This window comes from Pseudophryne corroboree, chromosome 10, assembly GCF_028390025.1.
Source record: "Pseudophryne corroboree isolate aPseCor3 chromosome 10, aPseCor3.hap2, whole genome shotgun sequence".
Taxonomy (NCBI): Eukaryota; Metazoa; Chordata; class Amphibia; order Anura; family Myobatrachidae; genus Pseudophryne; species Pseudophryne corroboree.
This window is the reverse complement of record NC_086453.1, coordinates 153,016,334-153,038,150: the sequence shown is the minus strand read 5'-3', so window position 1 is coordinate 153,038,150 and position 21,817 is coordinate 153,016,334. Positions and strand designations below refer to the sequence as shown.

Here is a 21,817-nt window from a genome sequence, read left to right as displayed (position 1 = left end):
ATAGAGCAGCTTGCGTCTCATGGACTGCAGTGAAAGTAGTGAAAGAAAAAATAGTTAAAAGTGAAAAATTCAGAGCTTGGGCTGCTACTGCAGCCCCACTGTCCAAATACAATGTTCAAATACGTTGTTCAAATACGTTAGACCCCACTGCATCCTGGGAGGATCTGAAAGCTTTGCTTTTCGGTGCCAATCCTGGTCTACACCATTCATACCCATCGTTAACTCTCTGGATACCATGGAGCCTGAAGAAGAAATAAGAAATACAAATATGGTGTGTGTGTGTCAGGGACATGCAGTCAGGGGAGGCAGTGCCTCCCCTGTCATTAATGGGCTGTGGGCGCGGAGGGTTCCTGAATCCTGATTACAGTGGCAGATCCAAGATGATCTATAGCACTAGGTGCCTGTGACATTGGGCACCGAGCGAGTCCCCCCCCCCCAGGTCAGTCTCATGCCCCCCTTCTGCTGGGCCGGTTCACACTGTGTGCAGGGCCAGATGGTCGCTACTGCAATCAGTGCTCTGATTGGGTAGTGGTCACTGGTCCTTTTTTAGTCAAAGCTACAGTAAAATCACTGCTGGAGGGCTGCTCTGCATCCCCTGCAGCAGCAGCTCCCCCAAGGGACTCCAGCACCAGCAGCCAGTAACACAGAAGCTGGGTAGGAGACTCCCATACAGGGGAAGGTTGGGCAGGTGCACATAAATCTCTCCACATGCTTTTTATTTTATAAATATAGGGGATGTGGGCCCAATTGCAGCCCCTACCCTCCCCTATGCCGTGAGACACTGTGTCTCCTTCCTCTACACGGCAGGGCTCCTCCCCTTCCACTGTGCAGCAGCATTACAGCACCTCACCCGGTTGTGTCTATTCTCCCTTCGTGATCAGCACCAGGCAGTGACATAACAAGAGGGCAGGAGAGAACTTCCGCTCCTACAGCACCTAAATGTTTTCTCCGTTCTCCGTTCGTTTGAGGTTTTTGTTTTTTTTCTATACACCATTGGACCCTCGCGGGCACGCTTCGGGCTCGGTGTCTCGCTCTGCTCCACTTTACTCGCCACAGGTTACTATTCCAAATAGATTGTGACATGGACCCAGAGGTTTATAGGAAAGGTCCTCTCCACGAAGGGAAACTAGACGCTACCCACCTCACCCCCATTCCTCTGCAGAGCAGGATGCTGTTCCACTTCCTGATCCTGACTGTGCAATAGCTCCCATGTAGGAGGTGTAGAGGTGTGTCAGTGAGGAGCAGGCTGATACATAGCAAGGTAATGACTTCAGGGGAGAGGGGCTGATATGCAATTTCCTCCCTCTGTATCTCTCTTCTGTCTGACTGTCCCTTCTGTTTGTCTAGTTCCTGTCCATCTATCTCTCTGTTACTCTCTGCCACCTGCCTCTTCATTCTGCCGGTCTCTTTCCTCTGTGTCTGACTTCCCACAATCCTCTCACATCCACTGTCTGCCTGTCTGTCTCTTTCCTCTGTGTCTCTTTCTAGCATGCTCTCACATCCTCTGCTTGTGTCAGTCTCTTTCATTTGTGTCTCTTTTGCTATCCTCTCAAATCCTCTGCCTGTCTGTCTCTTTCACTATCCTTTCACATCCTCTGTCTGCCTGTGTCTCTTTTCTCTGTCCTCTCACATCCTCTGCCTGCTGATCTGTCTCTTTCCTCTGTGTCTCTTTTCCTCTCACATCCACTGTCTGCCTGTCTGTCTTTTTCCTCTGTGTCTCTCATTTTCTGCCATCCTCTCACACCCTCTAACTGCTGATCTGTCTCTTTAATCTGTCTCTCTTCCCATTTTCATCTTACACCCTCTGTCTGCCTCTCTCTTCTCACAATCTTCTCACATTCACTGTCTGTCTGTCTGCCTGTCTGACTCTTTCCTTTGTGTCTCTCTTTCTGCTATCCTCTCACATCATCTGTCTGCCAGTCTGTCTCTTCCTCTGCCCTCTCACATCTTCTATCTGCTGGTCTGTTTCTTTCCACCATCATCTCATATCATCTGTCTGTTTGCCTGTCTGTCTCTTTCCTCTGTGTGTCTCTTTCCTCTATGTCTCTTTTTCTGCCGTCCTCTGTCATCTTCTGTCTGTCTTTCACAAGTAAGTATTGTGTGGAGGACAGACATAATTAGTAGTGGACATTCTGAATTAGCTAAAATATTTAAAAAGGGTATTCCACCTTCAAATGATTACACACCACTTTATCTCTCCACATTTTCTATATATACAGGTTGAGTATCCCTTATCCAAAATGCTTGGGACCAGAGGTATTTTGGATATCGGATTTTTCCGTATTTTGGAATAATTGCATACCATAATGAGATATTATGGTGATGGGACCTAAATCTAAGCATAGAATGCATTTATGTTTCATATACACCTTATACACACAGCCTGAAGGTAATTTTATCCAATATTTTTTCTAACTTTGTGCATTAAACAAAGTGTGTGTACAGTCACACAATTCATTTATGTTTCATATACACCTTATACACACAGCCTGAAGGTCATTTAACACAATAGTTTTAATAACTTTGAGTATTAAACAAAGTTTGTGTACATTGAGCCATCAAAAAACAAAGGTTTCACTATCTCACGCTCACTCAAAAAAGTCCGTATTTCGGAATATTCCGTATTTCGGAATATTTGGATATGGGATACTCAACCTGTATCTCAATCATGTCCCTGTCACTACTGTCTCCTGACTCCTCTGTTCTGTCCTGTTGCCCCTGTCCTGGTCCTATGACCTCTGTCCTCTCCCCACTGTCCTGTCCCAGTCCGCACTGTTGTGTCCCTGTCCACTCTGTACTGGCGCTATCACCTTTGTACTTTCCCTGTCACTCCTGTCTACTGTCTCCTCTGTTCTGGCACTATCACCTCTGTCCTATCCTCACTGTCCTGTCCTTGTCCCCACTATTCTGGTGCTATTACCTCTGTGCTGTCCCTGTCCCCACTGTCCTGGTGCTGTTACTGCTGTCCTGTCCCTTTCACTCCTGTCTTCTGACCTCTCTCTTCTGTCCTGCTATTACCTCTGTCCTGTCTCAGTCACTCCTGTCTTCTGACCCGTCTGTTCTGTCCCTGCCTCCTCTGTCCTGTAGAGCTGTGAAATGATGGGAGACAGCGGGGAGGGATCTGAAAAGATCCCTCACATGCACAAGCTGCCGCATCAGGGACGTCGGCGGTAACTGCCATCGGCTTGGGGGTGGTAGCGGTCATCAGCTCAGCGGTGGTAGGGGCCGCCAGCTGGACTCTGCGAACATTATGGCTGCAGTGCCTCACCAGCCACTGACCTCACCACACGCCACTGGTGTGTGTGTATATATATATATATATATATATATATATATATATATATATACATATATATACACATACATACGCACATACAGACTTCCTTTTTTATTTTCGAAGTCAAAAAAATATTACATAAAGCGAACATACAAACTACACACATATAAGTCGCTATACTTGCAAATATGCGCAGCGAGCACAGCAATATATGGTAACCCACGCATTTACACGGACATGCCACAGAGATGGATTCGACACTTATTTCATACAGTACATAATTATAGTGATATCAAGCGCCAGACATCATGGTGATTTAAAATTATATGTAATGGAGTGGTGTCATGTATGTGTATTATTTGAACGAAACCAGATACACCTGTCAAATTTACTATTAAAACAACCAGCTTAATGTGTAGATTAATGTGATACTTGTTATTAAGTTGTAGGACATTGCAGCGGATAATTATGATTGAATGTATAAAAGCTAAAATCACTTTTATTAGAACAATAAATATTCCAAACAGGAAACTCAGGCCAGCCCTTTGGACGTCCCCAGGGCTGAGCCTGTTCAGCATATACAATGGTACTGGTGACTCATTGTGAGTCCCCTCCCCCAGAAACTAGTTAACACATTTTGCTGACCACACAAGAGGTCAGTTACTTGCTTTTTGGTCTCAGAGGATGATGGAGGAGTTGCTGGCAGTTCAGTTCCTGTATTTATTTACAGAGAGAGGGAGACATAAGCTGCATTGGAGGGAATGGTAATTGTATCGCTGGCATGTAACTGAAACTGTATGTAAAGGCATATAACTGTACGTAATTTTATGTTCTAACTGCTTACTGTGTGAGTGTAACCATGTAACTATAGGTATACTGTACTTTGTAATATATATTGAATCCATATCCTTTTTAATAACAAATATATACATCAATGAGCTTTGGAACTCAGATAATGTGTGGGTGTATTGTTTTCTCTTATGGGATGCAGTGTTTTGCGATGTATAGCGCACATTCATGGGATATGGCAATAAGAGATGCAGGCATTTACAATATATATTAGAGCGGGCATTTTAAATATTTGTGAGAAATCAATTTGGCATTCTTATTATATAGATGGCACTCTCAGCCCAGTGAATTGACAGAGCTCTAGCTATGACAATGGCCCATCGGTCAGACTCACCACATTCAGCTGTCTGCAGTGCAGGCTGAGCGGTACAAGGTGGGAGCCGTCCTGTCCCCTATTGCAGGTGTTAGCTGGGCTTCTGGGACAGAGCCAATTAAATCTTCTGCAGCAGCGGATGTGACGCAGAGCTCTGTTTGAAGATCAGCAGTCACAACTTCAATCCTGCTGTACTACTGTTAGAGATGAGCGGGTTCGGTTTCTTTGAATCCGAACCCGCACGAACTTCACTTTTTTTTTCACGGGTCCGAGCGACTCGGATCTTCCCGCCTTGCTCGGTTAACCCGAGCGCGCCCGAACGTCATCATGACGCTGTCGGATTCTCGCGAGACTCGGATTCTATATAAGGAGCCGCGCGTTGCCGCCATTTTCACACGTGCATTGAGATTGATAGGGAGAGGACGTGGCTGGCGTCCTCTCCATTTAGATTAGATTTAGAAGAGAGAGAGAGAGAGAGATTGCTGTGATACTGTAGATTAGAAGAGAGTGCAGACAGAGTTTAGTGACTGACGACCACAGTGACCAGTGACCACCAGAGACAGTGCAGTTGTTTGTTTTATTTAATATATCCGTTCTCTGCCTGAAAAAAACGATACACAGTCACACAGTGACTCAGTCTGTGTGCACTGCTCAGCCCAGTGTGCTGCACATCAATGTATTGTATATAAAGCTTATAATTGTGGGGGAGACTGGGGAGCACTGCAGGTTGTTATAGCAGGAGCCAGGAGTACATGATAAATAATATTATATTAAAATTAAACAGTGCACACTTTTGCTGCAGGAGTGCCACTGCCAGTGTGACTAGTGGTGACCAGTGCCTGACCACCAGTATATTAGTAGTATTGTATACTATCTCTTTATCAACCAGTCTATATTAGCAGCAGACACAGTACAGTGCGGTAGTTCACGGCTGTGGCTACCTCTGTGTCGGCACTCGGCAGGCAGTCCGTCCATCCATAATTGTATTATAATATATACCACCTAACCGTGGTTTTTTTTTCATTCTTTATACCGTCGTCATACTAGTTGTTACGAGTATACTACTATCTCTTTATCAACCAGTGTACAGTGCGGTAGTTCACGGCTGTGGCTACCTCTGTGTCGGCACTCGGCAGGCAGTCCGTCCAACCATAATTGTATTATATACCACCTAACCGTGGTTTTTTTTTCATTCTTTATACCGTCGTCATACTAGTTGTTACGAGTATACTACTATCTCTTTATCAACCAGTGTACAGTGCGGTAGTTCACGGCTGTGGCTACCTCTGTGTCGGCACTCGGCAGGCAGTCCGTCCATCCATAATTGTATTATAATATATACCACCTAACCGTGGTTTTTTTTTCATTCTTTATACCGTCGTCATACTAGTTGTTACGAGTATACTACTATCTCTTTATCAACCAGTGTACAGTGCGGTAGTTCACGGCTGTGGCTACCTCTGTGTCGGCACTCGGCAGGCAGTCCGTCCAACCATAATTGTATTATAATATATACCACCTAACCGTGGTTTTTTTTTCATTCTTTATACCGTCGTCATACTAGTTGTTACGAGTATACTACTATCTCTTTATCAACCAGTGTACAGTGCGGTAGTTCACGGCTGTGGCTACCTCTGTGTCGGCACTCGGCAGGCAGTCCGTCCAACCATAATTGTATTATAATATATACCACCTAACCGTGGTTTTTTTTTCATTCTTTATACCGTCGTCATACTAGTTGTTACGAGTATACTACTATCTCTTTATCAACCAGTGTACAGTGCGGTAGTTCACGGCTGTGGCTACCTCTGTGTCGGCACTCGGCAGGCAGTCCGTCCAACCATAATTGTATTATAATATATACCACCTAACCGTGGTTTTTTTTTCATTCTTTATACCGTCGTCATACTAGTTGTTACGAGTATACTACTATCTCTTTATCAACCAGTGTACAGTGCGGTAGTTCACGGCTGTGGCTACCTCTGTGTCGGCACTCGGCAGGCAGTCCGTCCATCCATAATTGTATTATATACCACCTAACCGTGGTTTTTTTATACCACCTAACCGTGGCAGTCCGTCCATAATTGTATACTAGTATCCAATCCATCCATCTCCATTGTTTACCTGAGGTGCCTTTTAGTTCTGCCTATAAAATATGGAGAACAAAAAAGTTGAGGTTCCAAAATTAGGGAAAGATCAAGATCCACTTCCACCTCGTGCTGAAGCTGCTGCCACTAGTCATGGCCGAGACGATGAAATGCCAGCAACGTCGTCTGCCAAGGCCGATGCCCAATGTCATAGTACAGAGCATGTCAAATCCAAAACACCAAATATCAGAAAAAAAAGGACTCCAAAACCTAAAATAAAATTGTCGGAGGAGAAGCGTAAACTTGCCAATATGCCATTTACCACACGGAGTGGCAAGGAACGGCTGAGGCCCTGGCCTATGTTCATGGCTAGTGGTTCAGCTTCACATGAGGATGGAAGCACTCAGCCTCTCGCTAGAAAACTGAAAAGACTCAAGCTGGCAAAAGCACCGCAAAGAACTGTGCGTTCTTTGAAATCCCAAATCCACAAGGAGAGTCCAATTGTGTCGGTTGCGATGCCTGACCTTCCCAACACTGGACGTGAAGAGCATGCGCCTTCCACCATTTGCACGCCCCCTGCAAGTGCTGGAAGGAGCACCCGCAGTCCAGTTCCTGATAGTCAGATTGAAGATGTCAGTGTTGAAGTACACCAGGATGAGGAGGATATGGGTGTTGCTGGCGCTGGGGAGGAAATTGACAAGGAGGATTCTGATGGTGAGGTGGTTTGTTTTAGTCAGGCACCCGGGGAGACACCTGTTGTCCGTGGGAGGAATATGGCCGTTGACATGCCAGGTGAAAATACCAAAAAAATCAGCTCTTCGGTGTGGAGGTATTTCACCAGAAATGCGGACAACAGGTGTCAAGCCGTGTGTTCCCTTTGTCAAGCTGTAATAAGTAGGGGTAAGGACGTTAACCACCTCGGAACATCCTCCCTTATACGTCACCTGCAGCGCATTCATAATAAGTCAGTGACAAGTTCAAAAACTTTGGGTGACAGCGGAAGCAGTCCACTGACCAGTAAATCCCTTCCTCTTGTAACCAAGCTCACGCAAACCACCCCACCAACTCCCTCAGTGTCAATTTCCTCCTTCCCCAGGAATGCCAATAGTCCTGCAGGCCATGTCACTGGCAAGTCTGACGAGTCCTCTCCTGCCTGGGATTCCTCCGATGCATCCTTGCGTGTAACGCCTACTGCTGCTGGCGCTGCTGTTGTTGCCGCTGGGAGTCGATGGTCATCCCAGAGGGGAAGTCGTAAGCCCACTTGTACTACTTCCAGTAAGCAATTGACTGTTCAACAGTCCTTTGCGAGGAAGATGAAATATCACAGCAGTCATCCTACTGCAAAGCGGATAACTGAGGCCTTGGCATCCTGGGTGGTGAGAAACGTGGTTCCGGTATCCATCATTACTGCAGAGCCAACTAGAGACTTGTTGGAGGTACTGTGTCCCCGGTACCAAATACCATCTAGGTTCCATTTCTCTAGGCAGGCGATACCGAAAATGTACACAGACCTCAGAAAAAGAGTCACCAGTGTCCTAAAAAATGCAGCTGTACCCAATGTCCACTTAACCACGGACATGTGGACAAGTGGAGCAGGGCAGGGTCAGGACTATATGACTGTGACAGCCCACTGGGTAGATGTATGGACTCCCGCCGCAAGAACAGCAGCGGCGGCACCAGTAGCAGCATCTCGCAAACGCCAACTCTTTCCTAGGCAGGCTACGCTTTGTATCACCGCTTTCCAGAATACGCACACAGCTGAAAACCTCTTACGGCAACTGAGGAAGATCATCGCGGAATGGCTTACCCCAATTGGACTCTCCTGTGGATTTGTGGCATCGGACAACGCCAGCAATATTGTGTGTGCATTAAATCTGGGCCAATTCCAGCACGTCCCATGTTTTGCACATACCTTGAATTTGGTGGTGCAGAATTTTTTAAAAAACGACAGGGGCGTGCAAGAGATGCTGTCGGTGGCCAGAAGAATTGCGGGACACTTTCGGCATACAGGCACCACGTACAGAAAACTGGAGCACCACCAAAAACTACTGAACCTGCCCTGCCATCATCTGAAGCAAGAAGTGGTAACGAGGTGGAATTCAACCCTCTATATGCTTCAAAGGTTGGAGGAGCAGCAAAAGGCCATTCAAGCCTATACAATTGAGCACGATATAGTAGGTGGAATGCACCTGTCTCAAGTGCAGTGGAGAATGATTTCAACGTTGTGCAAGGTTCTGATGCCCTTTGAACTTGCCACACGTGAAGTCAGTTCAGACACTGCCAGCCTGAGTCAGGTCATTCCCCTCATCAGGCTTTTGCAGAAGAAGCTGGAGGCATTGAAGGAGGAGCTAACACGGAGCGATTCCGCTAGGCATGTGGGACTTGTGGATGCAGCCCTTAATTCGCTTAACAAGGATTCACGGGTGGTCAATCTGTTGAAATCAGAGCACTACATTTTGGCCACCGTGCTCGATCCTAGATTTAAAGCCTACCTTGGATCTCTCTTTCCGGCAGACACAGGTCTGCTGGGGTTGAAAGACCTGCTGGTGACAAAATTGTCAAGTCAAGCGGAACGCGACCTGTCAACATCTCCTCCTTCACATTCTCCCGCAACTGGGGGTGCGAGGAAAAGGCTCAGAATTCCGAGCCCACCCGCTGGCGGTGATGCAGGGCAGTCTGGAGCGACTGCTGATGCTGACATCTGGTCCGGACTGAAGGACCTGACAACGATTACGGACATGTCGTCTACTGTCACTGCATATGATTCTCTCAACATTGATAGAATGGTGGAGGATTATATGAGTGACCGCATCCAAGTAGGCACGTCACACAGTCCGTACTTATACTGGCAGGAAAAAGAGGCAATTTGGAGGCCCTTGCACAAACTGGCTTTATTCTACCTAAGTTGCCCTCCCACAAGTGTGTACTCCGAAAGAGTGTTTAGTGCCGCCGCTCACCTTGTCAGCAATCGGCGTACGAGGTTACATCCAGAAAATGTGGAGAAGATGATGTTCATTAAAATGAATTATAATCAATTCCTCCGCGGAGACATTGACCAGCAGCAATTGCCTCCACAAAGTACACAGGGAGCTGAGATGGTGGATTCCAGTGGGGACGAATTGATAATCTGTGAGGAGGGGGATGTACACGGTGATATATCGGAGGGTGAAGATGAGGTGGACATCTTGCCTCTGTAGAGCCAGTTTGTGCAAGGAGAGATTAATTGCTTCTTTTTTGGGGGGGGTCCAAACCAACCCGTCATATCAGTCACAGTCGTGTGGCAGACCCTGTCACTGAAATGATGGGTTGGTTAAAGTGTGCATGTCCTGTTTTGTTTATACAACATAAGGGTGGGTGGGAGGGCCCAAGGATAATTCCATCTTGCACCTCTTTTTTCTTTTCTTTTTCTTTGCATCATGTGCTGATTGGGGAGGGTTTTTTGGAAGGGACATCCTGCGTGACACTGCAGTGCCACTCCTAGATGGGCCCGGTGTTTGTGTCGGCCACTAGGGTCGCTAATCTTACTCACACAGCTACCTCATTGCGCCTCTTTTTTTCTTTGCGTCATGTGCTGTTTGGGGAGGGTTTTTTGGAAGGGACATCCTGCGTGACACTGCAGTGCCACTCCTAGATGTGCCCGGTGTTTGTGTCGGCCACTAGGGTCGCTAATCTTACTCACACAGCTACCTCATTGCGCCTCTTTTTTTCTTTGCGTCATGTGCTGTTTGGGGAGGTTTTTTTGGAAGGGACATCCTGCGTGACACTGCAGTGCCACTCCTAGATGTGCCCGGTGTTTGTGTCGGCCACTAGGGTCGCTAATCTTACTCACACAGTCAGCTACCTCATTGCGCCTCTTTTTTTCTTTGCGTCATGTGCTGTTTGGGGAGGGTTTTTTGGAAGGGACATCCTGCGTGACACTGCAGTGCCACTCCTAGATGGGCCCGGTGTTTGTGTCGGCCACTAGGGTCGCTTATCTTACTCACACAGCGACCTCGGTGCAAATTTTAGGACTAAAAATAATATTGTGAGGTGTGAGGTATTCAGAATAGACTGAAAATGAGTGTAAATTATGGTTTTTGAGGTTAATAATACTTTGGGATCAAAATGACCCCCAAATTCTATGATTTAAGCTGTTTTTTAGTGTTTTTGGAAAAAAACACCCGAATCCAAAACACACCCGAATCCGACAAAAATAATTCGGTGAGGTTTTGCCAAAACGCGTTCGAACCCAAAACACGGCCGCGGAACCGAACCCAAAACCAAAACACAAAACCCGAAAAATTTCAGGCGCTCATCTCTAACTACTGTACGTACATGTGTCTCTTCAGGGCTTGGAGCCCAGAGGCAGGTGTCTCCACTGCCTCTAGGAGTTCCGCCCCGAATGTTGAAACATGTGAGGAACTTTTGAAACAATATCATTTGTTCAGTATTTCTTTGATATGTAAGTTTGAAGTAAGGTTTTATTCTCAACTTTTACTGTAACTATTTATACACTATACTTTATCTCCATACTTTGTATGCCGACTCACCTTTGTAGACAGTAAGCACAGTATATAGCAGGGGTTTTCAACTCCAGTCCTCAAGTACTCCTAACAGGCCATATATTTAGGATTTATGTCTGTGGAAAAAAAGTTGATAATTACTGACTGAGCATAATGTAGATTTAGGGGGACATTTACTAAGCAGTGATAAGAGCTGAGAAGTGAGCCAGTGGAGAAGTTGCCCACGGCAAGCAATCAGCACTGAAGTAACGTCTATAGTTTGCATACTATAAAAGTATACAGAGCTGCTGATTGGTTGATGGGGAAATTTCTCCACTGGCTCACTTCTCCACTCTTATCACTGCTTAGTAAATGTACACCTAAATCACCTGTAAACGGTCAAAGAAATACTGAACACTTGACCTATTGGGCTCCTTGACACTTTTCTAACTAACAGTAACAAACTCCTGAATCTCTGCAGGGATATCAAAAAATATTACACACTAAAATGTATTCTAGTGAAGAAAGAAAAGTAACACAAACAAGATTACTATATTACAAATTACTAGATTACATGACAAAGAACAATAAAATGGTACTGATTATACAGTATATGATACATAAATGACTGCCCTAATTGTGAGTTGGACAATTTGCGCAATTATCAACAGACTGCACATTCACAACATAGAGCATAAAGCCCTATGCATATGCACCTTCATGGAGGATACAGGAGCAGATAGATCGCTCCATGCAAGGCAGTGATATGTTCCTTTCTGACCAGCAAAGGAGCGGCTGCAATGCAAATGCTCGATATGGATCTTGTGGGAGCAACTTCATTGCTTGTTTGAGGCTTGGGGATTCCTGCTTCAGACGGATATTTTGCATCCAGCATGGGGTGGGTAGATGTTCTGATGTGATACCCTGCCAGAGCAAGGTATCACAGTAAAGGGGTACAGCAGGGTTGCCTACCCTCCCACATTTAGCGGGAGGCTCCCGATTTTTAAGTGAGCCTCCCGCTGCCCTGCTTACCTTGCCTGCCCTCCTTTTTAAAGCAGCTCCTTGTAAACCCGGACTGCGCATGCGCGAGTCCGGAAATGCGGGGGGCGGAGCTTGCGCTGAAGAGGTCACAGCTGGCGGCCACCGCGGGGTTGTGGGTAGCGGTGGCCATCCTGCTGTGCACATTGAGCCGGGCAGCCTGAGCGGAGGCAGGAGAGTAATTAACAGAGCAGCTGGTCTACTGACAGCCAGTGCTCTGCTTCACTGCTGCTGGCCTCACTCACTCAGAGTGGGCTGCGTGTAACACACAGACCAGCTTACCTCTTCCTGGTCCAGCAATCTGCATGTGGCTGCTCAGTGCTGACTCCCCCACCACACTGTCCTGGGACAGCTCCCTGCTCCTCACAGGAAAGAGCAGCAAAGCCAGCAGGTGGGTGCTGTATGTACTGAGGTTTATGGGGAAGTGGGGGATGTTTGGGCTCTGTATAATACAATGTTATATGGTACTTTGTGTAATATGGGGGGGGCTGTGTATAATGTAATGTGGTATTTGGATGTAATATGGGGTGGGGGCTGTGTGTGCTGTGCATAATGTAATATGGTAGTGGGTGTAATATGGGGGAGGGGGGCTGTGTGAAATGTAATGTGTTACTGGGTGTAATGTTGGGGGGCAACATTACACCCAGTATACCCCCTAGCATTACACCCAGCATCCCCCCCCCCTCCCCGCCTCGGTTTTCAGTGTCCCACTGTGAAAAATCTGGACGGTGCATGCTCTAGTCCGGAAATGCCGCAGGTGGGGCCTGTACAGGATACTTCATGACGGATGCGCTATTTCGCCCTGGATGGATGCGCTCCGAGAGAGAGGGTCAATCCGGATCCTGCAAGTGTGCTGTATCCTAAATTCCATCCTCAGTGCAGGGAGCTGCTGGTGAGGGAAGGGCTGGTGTATTCGTCATTTATCCCAGGTACTTAGCGCCACCTTCCCCATCACCTTCCCCCCCTGCAGCCAGTGCCTGAGCAGAACACTGGCAGCTGGCACTGCTGCTGGGCAGCTCTTTCCTGTGTCAATATGTACCCTGGTCCAGATGCTGCTTTGTTACCCACTCTGATGGTATACAGCAGCGGGCATTCTACAATCCACAAGATACAGAAGGGATGTAGTCATGTGACCGACGGTCACATAACTTCCCCCTACATCTTGCCCCCTCATAATCCCAACACCCATAGAGTGGGAATAGAACCCGTGGCAGGATGCCGGCATCAGTATGCTGACCACCGGTCATGCATACCACACCTGATATAGAATAATGATCCTCATTTTCATATAATCAAATCTTCCTGCACCCCCCCCTCCCCCCACAGGTATACCTACGCTTCTGCTGCTCACATTTTTTTTAATTGAGCCTCCCGCTGCCTTGCAAACCTTCCTAGCCCTCCTGGTTTTTCAATGTCCCTCCATAAAAATCCAGACTGCGCATGCGCGAGTCTGTAAATGCCGGGGCCTGCATGGGTTGTGGGTAGCAGTGGCCGTCTCGCAGTGCATACTCAGGGAGCCTGAGTGGAGACTAATGTGCTCAGTGGTGGCAGCGGCGGCAGTGGCAGCAGCAGAGGCGGCAGCGACAGTGGTGGCATCTTCTCCCCCCACAGTGGCCTGTTAAAACGTAAGGGAATTTAATAAACTAGACAGCATCAAGGTAACCATGGTGTCTGGATTGAACAGGAGAAAGGGAAGAAACTGGGTGCTGAATGTCACAGACAATAACTGCGCTCTGAGAGTGCACTCACTGACAGACATCTATAGCTGTCAGTGAGTGCTCTCTCTGGTGGTAGGTAATGTCTGTGACACTCAGCACCAGTTTCTTCCCTTTCTCCTGTCAGCATTTAGGTCTTGAGTTAGTGTAAATGGAACCAATCTCACAGTGGCCTCACTTAGAATAAAAATAAATGTTATTTGTACAGTTGTATATGCAAGTTCTCATTTGGGAGCAAAGGTGTCCAAGGTGATTTTTAAATTAAAGTGATCTCACACTGCCAATAAACCAGCAGCTCAGCTGCAGGCCACACCCCTGAGTGGCAATATATACGCCCATAGGTGGAGCTAGACACGCCCTTTGGGTGGAATATGACACGCCCCTTCAGCGTTGCACGGCGTATTCTGTTAACACTTGCAATCTCCCTGAAGCTAGTTTTCAAAAGTAGGCAAGTATGGGGTACAGTTATGCAAATATATTGCATACCTCCCAACAAGACCCTCTCCAGGAGGGACAAAATGGTCTGCCTCTGGACTTTTCTCTTAATTTATGATTGCTAGCACCTGTTTTGAACAGGTTAATGGATAAGAAAGGTGTTTCAGCACATGTGATGGCAATCATACATTAAGAGGGAAGCCCAGGAGCAGAGCATTGTGTCCCTCCTGGAGAGGGTCATGTTGGGAGGTATGATATTGTATTGCTGTGAGTATAGATGTAAATATTGAATTACATATTTTATCTCAATGATATGTAAAATGTCTCCAAGTGCAGCCAAGGAGAAGATTAGATGAGGGCTGAATAAGCACAAGACCATATAAGAGCCCCATTTTTTGTGATTGGTTGTTTATGACAAAACAGTTGCTAGGTAGTTTTCCAAGGACCTTGGGGTTTTTCTATAGGTTGTTTTCCTTGTCCATCAGTATTTGTGGGTGTAGGCTTCAGTGCATATAAAAGCTTGGGTCATGTGCTTCATACTTCCTCTTGCCATTTGGACAGCTGAGTATTGCAGTGTCTGTGACTGCTGCTTAAATGTTCATATTTTCATTCCTCCCTTAGTTTGCTTCAATTGTCCCCTGTTGTTTGTTTGTTCATCCCCCTCTCACTCAGCCTTCACCCCCCCTCAGCTCTCCTTTTCATGTTAAGCCTCATGCATGCCCTGCTGTCCCCTTTACCCCATCCTCGGTGTCCTACTGCTCCCCCCCCCCCCCCCATGTCAGGCATTGTTTCCTCACGCACGGCGTTTGCCATGGTCCCCGCTCCCCTTCTCCCGGCTGCGGCGCCTGACGGCTGATGTCACTCACCAGTGGCATCGGTCGGGTTCCGTGTCACCTGCGGTGTGGGGGGGGGGGGGACCGCAGGCCTGCGCGGGCCGGAGAGCTCCGGCCGCCGTCGCTGGGTCATCCGGCAGATGCGCCACATGGCGGGGGTATCGGAGTTTCCCCGTGCGGTAGCTCTGTGCTGGCGCCGCTGCAGGCTGTCAGCCTGCGGCCCAGTGCTGCAGCAGGTCTCTCTGCCGGGCCTCCCGTGGTTTTTATGGGGTGCTTTTGGCCGCCTGTTTCCACATGGGTGGGTTACCTGTTTATCTATGGCGGGGGGGAGCGTTATTAGGCCTACTATCGGGGTCCCTGGTCCTGGGCCTGCTGCGGGGTCACACAGTGTGTGTGTGGGTGCGCTCCCTGCTAGGCGCTCTGGTATGCCGCAGTTTGTTATGGGACATACATTTTACCGTCCCCTTACCCCACGCCGCCGGCCCCCTCCCGCTCGTGCTTCCCACAGGGGTTCTGCTAAGCATGTTTTTCGGTCTAGTTTTCTGGTAAGCTACCTTCCCCCGTTACCATGGCTCGCAGAGACTCGTCTGGCTGTGCCGGTGGCCCATCTCTTTTTCCCGTACTCTGGGTTCAGCTCACTTGGTCCTTTACCAGACCTCAAAGTCCTTTCCCTTGTACCCCCGATTAGGGATCCCTGGCACCCTGGCGGCCGGCCTATGGCGTGGGCTATTGAACGGCGGGCGGGGCTGCACCTGCTACCGCTGCTCAGCCCACGCCATGTTTGCTACCTTCGCCTCCTGGTTACCCTCCGGTTTCCAGTGAGGCGGTGCAACCCCACCCCCTTCACCCCTTTCCTTCCGCATTTGTCTGCTGTTGGTGGCGTTGATACGCATGCTGTAACCCTGGTTTGTTGTTCCCCATGAGTTTGCAGTTTTGGAGCAGGCGTGGAGTCGGAGGTCGACGTAAGATCCGGATCGGTGTCCTCAGGAGGTGTGTGGAGCGAGATCGTCGTCGGCCGGGGAGGCTGACAGCGTTCCGGGCTCTTCGGGTACGGGTGAGCATGCAATTATTTCTTGTTCCTTTAACTTTCCTCTTCTTCTAAGTCCTTATAGTAGTGTTTACTCTGGGTCACCCGGGCGCAGGGTAGGTTTGCTCAGCTCCTTGCGCAGCGCATAGTTTCAGGGACTCGGCCGGGTCAGTGACAGTGATACTGTCTGATCCCTCACCTTTTGGGTGTGATGGCCGGTAGCTCCGTGGTGGGTGCTGTTTTTCCTTTATCAAACCAGGCCTGGCATAGGTTGGAATCCCGCGTTACTATGTTTTTGGTTCTTGTCTTTCTCTGACGTCCTAAGTGGATGCTGGGGACTCCGTCAGGACCATGGGATTAGCGGCTCCGCAGGAGACAGGGCACAAAACTAAAGCTTTAGGATCAGGTGGTGTGTACTGGCTCCTCCCCCTATGACCCTCCTCCAAGCCTCAGTTAGGTTTTTGTGCCCGTCCGAGCAGGGTGCAATCTAGGTGGCTCTCTTAAGGAGCTGCTTAGAAAAAGTTTTTAGGTTTCTTATTTTCAGTGAGTCCTGCTGGCAACAGGCTCACTGCATCGAGGGACTTAGGGGAGAGAAGTTCAACTCACCTGCGTGCAGGATGGATTGACTTCTTAGGCTACTGGACACCATTAGCTCCAGAGGGAGTCGGAACACAGGTCTCACCCTGGGGTTCGTCCCGGAGCCGCGCCGCCGACCCCCCTTGCAGATGCTGAAGATTGAAGGTCCAGAAACCGGCGGCAGAAGGCTTTTCAGTCTTCATGAAGGTAGCGCACAGCACTGCAGCTGTGCGCCATTGTTGTCACACACTTCACACCAACGGTCACGGAGGGTGCAGGGCGTTGCTGGGGGCGCCCTGGGCAGCAATGTATAATACCTTATTCTGGCTAAAAATACATCACATATAGCCCCTGGAGGCTATATGGATGTATTTAACCCCTGCCAGGTCTCAGAAAAACGGGAGAATAAGCCCGCCGAAAAGGGGGCGGGGCCTATTCTCCTCAGCACACAGCGCCATTTTCCCTCACAGAAAGGCTGGTGGGAAGGCTCCCAGGCTCTCCCCTGCACTGCACTACAGAAACAGGGTTAAAACAGAGAGGGGGGGCACTTATTTGGCGATATGTATATATATATTAAAATGCTATAAGGGAAAAACACTTATATAAAGGTTGTCCCTGTATAATATAGCGTTTTTGGTGTGTGCTGGCAAACTCTCCCTCTGTCTCCCCAAAGGGCTAGTGGGGTCCTGTCCTCTATCAGAGCATTCCCTGTGTGTGTGCTGTGTGTCGGTACTTGTGTGTCGACATGTATGAGGACGATGTTGGTGAGGAGGCGGAGCAATTGCCGTTAATGGTGATGTCACTCTCTAGGGAGTCGACACCGGAATGGATGGCTTATTTAAGGAATTACGTGATAATGTCAACACGCTGCAAGGTCGGTTGACGACATGAGACGGCCGGCAAACCAATTAGTACCTGTCCAGGCGTCTAAAACACCGTCAGGGGCGTTAAAACGTCCTTTTACCTCAGTCGGTCGACACAGACACGGACACTGACTCCAATGTCGAGGGTGAAGAAACAAACTTATTTTCCTTTAGGGCCACACGTTACTTGTTAAGGGCAATGAAGGAGATGTTACATATTTCTGATACTACAAGTACCACAAAAAAGGGTATTATGTGGAGTGTGAAAAAACTACATGTGGTTTTTCCTGAATCAGATAAATTAAATGAAGTGTGTGATGATGCGTGGGTTTCCCCCGATAGAAAATTATTGGCGGTATACCCTTTCCCGCCAGAAGTTATGGCGCGTTGGGAAACACACCTTAGGGTGGATAAGGCGCTCACACGCTTATAAAAACAAGTGGCGTTACCGTCTCCAGATACGGACGCCCTCAAGGAGCCAACTGATAGGAGGTTGGAAAATATCCTAAAAAGTATATACACACATACTGGTGTTATACTGCGACCAGCGATCGCCTCAGCCTGGATGGGCAGCGCTGGGGTGGCTTGGTCGGATTCCCTGACTGGAAATATTGATACCCTTGACAGGGACAGTATTTTATTGACTATAGAGCATTTAAAAGATGCATTTCTATATATGCGAAACTCTGGCATCAAGAGTAAGTGCGATGTCCATATCTGCCAGACGATGTTTATGGACACGACAGTGGTCAGGTGATGCAGATTCCAAACGGCACATGGAAGTATTGCCGTATAAAGGGGAGGAGTTATTTGGGGTCGGTCCATCGGACCTGGTGGCCACGGCAACAGCTAGAAAATCCACCTTTTTTACCCCAAGTCACATCTCAGCAGAAAAAGACATAGTCTTTTCAGCCTCAGTCCTTTCGTCCCCATAATATCTGCCCAGGGATAGAGGTAAGGGAAGAAGACTGCAGCAGGCAGCCCATTCCCAGGAACAGAAGCCTTCCACCGCTTCTGCCAAGTCCTCAGCATGACGCTGGGGCCGTACAAACAGGTGCGGTGGGGGGGTCGTCTCAAGAGTTTCAGCACGCAGTGGGCTCACTCGCAAGTGGACCCCTGGATCCTACAAGTAGTATCCCAGGGGTACAGATTGGAAATTCGAGACGTCTCCTCCTCGCAGGTTCCTGAAGTTTGCTTTACCAACGTCTACCTCCGACAGGGAGGCAGTATTGGAAACAATTCACAAGCTGTATTCCCAGCAGGTGATAATCAAAGTACCCCTCCTACAACAAGTAAAGGGGTATTATTCCACACTATATTGTGGTACTGAAGCCAGACGGCTCGGTGAGACCTATTCTAAATGGAGTCACTCAGAGCAGTGATAGCGAACCAGGAAGAAGGGGACTATATGGTGTCCCTGGACATCAAGGATGCTTACCTCCATGTCCAAATTTGCCCTTCTCACAAAGGGTACCTCAGGTTCATGGTACAAAACTGTCACTATCAGTTTCAGACGCTGCCGTTTGGATTGTCCACGGCACCCCGGGTCTTTACCAAGGTAATGGCCGAAATGATGATTCTTCTTCAAAGAAAAGGCATCTTAATTATCCCTTACTTGGACGATCTCCTGATAAGGGCAAGGTCCAGAGAACAGTTGGAGGTCTGAGTAGCACTATCTCAAGTAGTTCTACGACAGCACGGGTGGATTCTAAATATTCCAAAATCGCAGCTGTCTCCGACGACACGTCTGCTGTCCCTAGGGATGATTCTGGACACAGTCCAGAAAAAGGTGTTTCTCCCGGAGGAGAAAGCCAGGGAGTTATCCGAGCTAGTCAGGAACCTCCAAAAACCAGGAAAAGTGTCAGTGCATCATTGCACAAGGGTCCTGGGAAAAATGGTGGCTTCTTACGAAGCGATTCCATTCGGCAGATTTCACGCAAGAACTTTTCAGTGGGATCTGCTGGACAAATGGTCCGGATCGCATCTTCAGATGCATCAGCGGATAACCCTGTCTCCAAGGACAAGGGTGTCTCTTCTGTGGTGGCTGCAGAGTGCTCATCTACTAAAGTGCCACAGTTATGCATTCAGGACTGGGTCCTGGTGACCACGGATTCCAGCTTGAAAGGCTGGGGAGCAGTCACACAGGGAAAAAATTTCCAGGGAGTGTGATCAAGTCTGGGGACTTCTCTCCGCATAAATATACTGGAGCTAAGAGCAATTTACAATGCTCTAAGCTTAGCAAGACCTCTGCTTCAAGGTCAGCCGGTATTGATCCAGTGGGACAACATCACGGCAGTCGCCCACGTAAACAGACAGGGCGGCACAAGAAGCAGGAGGACAATGGCAGAAACTGCAAGGATTCTTCGCTGGGCGGAAAATCATGTGATAGCACTGTCAGCAGTTTTCATTCCGGGAGTGGACAACTGGGAAGCAGACTTCCTCAGCACGACCTCCACCCGGGAGAGTGGGGACTTAATCGAGAAGTTGTTTCCACATGATTGTGCACCGTTGGGAAAGACCAAAGGTGGACATGATGGCGTCCCGCCTGAACAAAAAACTGGACAGGTATTGCGCCAGGTCAAGAGACCCTCAGGAAATAGCTGTGGACGTTCTGGTAACACCATGGGTGTACCAGTCGGTGTATGTGTTCCCTCCTCTGCTTCTCATACCAAAGGTACTGAGAATTATAAGACGTAGAGGAGTAAGAACTATACTCGTGGCTCCGGATGGGCCAAGAAGGACTTGGTACCCGGAACTTCATGAGATGCTCACAGAGGACTCAGGGCCTCTGCCGATAAGAAGGGACTTGCTTCAGCAAGTACCATGTCTGTTCCAAGACTTACCGCGGGTGCGTTTGACGGCATGGCGGTTGAACGCCGGATCCTAAGGGAAAAAAGGCATTCCGGAAGAGGTCATTCCTACCCTGGTCAAAGCCAGGAAGGAGGTGACCGCACAACATTATCACCACATGTGGCGAAAATATGTTGCGTGGTGTGAGGCCAGGAAGGCCCCACGAAGAAATTTCAACTCGGTCGATTCCTGCATTTCCTGCAAACAGGAGTGTCTATGGGCCTCAAATTGGGGTCCATTAAGGTTCAAATTTCGGCCCTGTCGATTTTCTTCCAGAAAGAATTGGCTTAAGTTCCTGAAGTCCAGAAATTTGACAAGGGAGTACTGCATATACAACCCCCTTTTGTGCCTCCAGTGGCACTGTGGGATCTCAACGTAGTCCTGGGATTCCTCAAATCACGTTGGTTTAAACCGCTCAAATCTGTGGATTTGAAATATCTCACATGGAAAGTGACCATGATGTTGGCCCTGGCCTCGGCCAGGCGAGTGTCAGAATTGGCGGCTTTGTCTCACAAAAGCCCATATCTGATTGTCCATTCGGACAGGGCAGAGCTGCGGACTCGTCCCCAGTTTCTCCCTAAGGTGGTGTCAGCATTTCATCTGAACCAGCTTATTGTGGTACCTGCGGCTACTAGAGACTTGGAGGACTCCAAGTTGCTAGATGTTGTCAGGGCCCTGAAAATATAGATTTCCAGGACGGCTGGAGTCAGGAAAACTGACTTGCTGTTATCCTGTATGCACCCAAAAAACTGGGTGCTCTTGCTTCTAAGCAGACGATTGCTAGTTGAATGTGTAGTACAATTCAGCTTGCACATTCTGTGGCAGGACTGCCACAGCCAAAATATATAAATGCCCATTCCACAAGGAAGGGGGCTCATCTTGGGCGACTGCCCGAGGGGTCTCGGCTTTACAACTTTGCCGAGCTGCTACTTGGTCAGGGGCACACCCTGGCTGAGGAGGACCTGGAGTTCTCTCACTCGGTGCTGCAGAGTCATCCGCACTTTCCCGCCCATTTGGGAGCTTTGGTATAATCCCCATGGTCCTGACGGAGTCCCCAGCATCCACTTAGGACGTCAGAGAAAATAAGATTTTACTTACCGATAAATCTATTTCTCGTAGTCCGTAGTGGATGCTGGGCGCCCATCCCAAGTGCGGATTGTCTGCAATACTTGTACATAGTTATTGTTACAAAAAAAAAAATCGGGTTGTTATTGTTGTGAGCCGTCTGTTCAGAGGCTCCTACGTTTGTCATACTGTTAACTGGGTTTAGATCACAAGTTATACGGTGTGATTGGTGTAGCTGGTATGAGTCTTACCCGGGATTCAATATCCTTCCTTATTGTGTACGCTCGTCCGGGCACAGTATCCTAACTGAGGCTTGGAGGAGGGTCATAGGGGGAGGAGCCAGTACACACCACCTGATCCTAAAGCTTTAGTTTTGTGCCCTGTCTTCTGCGGAGCCGCTAATCCCAT

At 48.4% G+C, this 21,817-nt stretch overlaps 1 long non-coding RNA gene across 2 annotated transcripts in view; it reads right to left on the bottom strand.

The window, feature by feature from the left end:
- Positions 1 to 21,817, bottom strand: part of LOC134965108 (uncharacterized) — a 180,647-nt gene that overhangs the window by 138,730 nt on the left and 20,100 nt on the right. Inside the window, exons 2-3 of one of the 2 annotated variants that reach the window (XR_010188322.1) lie at positions 11,056 to 11,144; positions 3,837 to 3,991 (exon numbers count right to left, since the gene is read on the bottom strand). This is a non-coding gene — a long non-coding RNA (uncharacterized LOC134965108). Of the gene's footprint in view, positions 1 to 3,836; positions 3,992 to 11,055; positions 11,145 to 21,817 lie in introns of those variants that run through there. The other variant, XR_010188321.1, reaches the window with a different exon arrangement.